Below are 1158 nucleotides of genomic sequence, written 5' to 3'. Positions count from 1 at the left end.
AGACGGTGACGGGGAAGTGAACTGTCGAAAGAGATTGAGGAGGAACTGGTAGTGCTGGCAATCTTACCTTACCGCCTGAGCAGCACATGCCGCTAGTTTCATTTGGAAATTTGAAAGCTTTGCAGAAACGACAATTTGAGTGTAGCTCACCATTTTGTACAGAATTATCGTTTTTATAAGGCTGGGATGGATCATATGTGAAAGCAGCTTCTGGTGTTGTGAAGAACGAATTTGCCTGTGGTCTATTTCTGAGAGCTATATTGTATTGGACATCTGTTTAATATAGCGTGCTAAACGTTGTTCTAATGACTCAGCATTAAGTATTGCAGCATGCCTTAGCTGATCTTGGGAAAATCTCATCTCCTTTCTCTCTTGAGACTCCATTTGACGTACTGCAGCATGCATCTTCTGACCCTGAGAAAGTCTCATCTCCTTTCCCTGTTGAGACACACGCCTTCGGTTTTCAGCAATCATCCTCGCTTTATACGTGTTTCTGGAGAGAAACACGTCTTTTCTTTGGTGGCATATTTTTTCAATATTGTAAACAAAAAATTATGAACATTGAAAAAATATATTGGGTTGTCCAGAAAGTTCGAGCCGATTTCTAAAGGAAAGAAAAAGGTCAATAAATACTTGCCATTACATTTTTAATCAACTAAATACGAACTATTTTGTTACACAATGCGTCTCCATCTCTCCCTTAACTTGAAAATAACCTCTTCCCAGAATTGAGGTGGTTTCAAGGCAAGTAAGTCGAAAGGCAAGCTACTATAAATCGGCACGAACTTTCCGGACAACCCAATACAGTAATCTCTATTTTTGTAAGCAGTTGTATGTATATGGTATGTCCGTATTTTTGTATGCAGTGTAAATTAACGAAATATAAGCAAATGAACGAAATAGCACATGTATGGAACTGCTAATTTAACGGTAAATACCACAATAATTATTACAGAGAGACAAAGAATTTTATATTTTACCTTGCAACTGCTGCGATAATTATTAACTCGTAATAGAAGAGTAAATGTGTATTGTTTTAATGGAAATGAAAATAAAATTTCGTATTGACACTGGCCAGACAGCACTTTACGCATGTCTGTTGTCGACTGAGTATATAACACAAACAACACACAGCAAAGAGAAAGAGACAAAAATAAA

Source organism: Octopus bimaculoides, chromosome 28 (genome assembly GCF_046866305.1).
Source record: "Octopus bimaculoides isolate indiv1 chromosome 28, ASM4686630v1, whole genome shotgun sequence".
Taxonomy (NCBI): Eukaryota; Metazoa; Mollusca; class Cephalopoda; order Octopoda; family Octopodidae; genus Octopus; species Octopus bimaculoides.
This window is presented reverse-complemented; position numbering follows the sequence as displayed.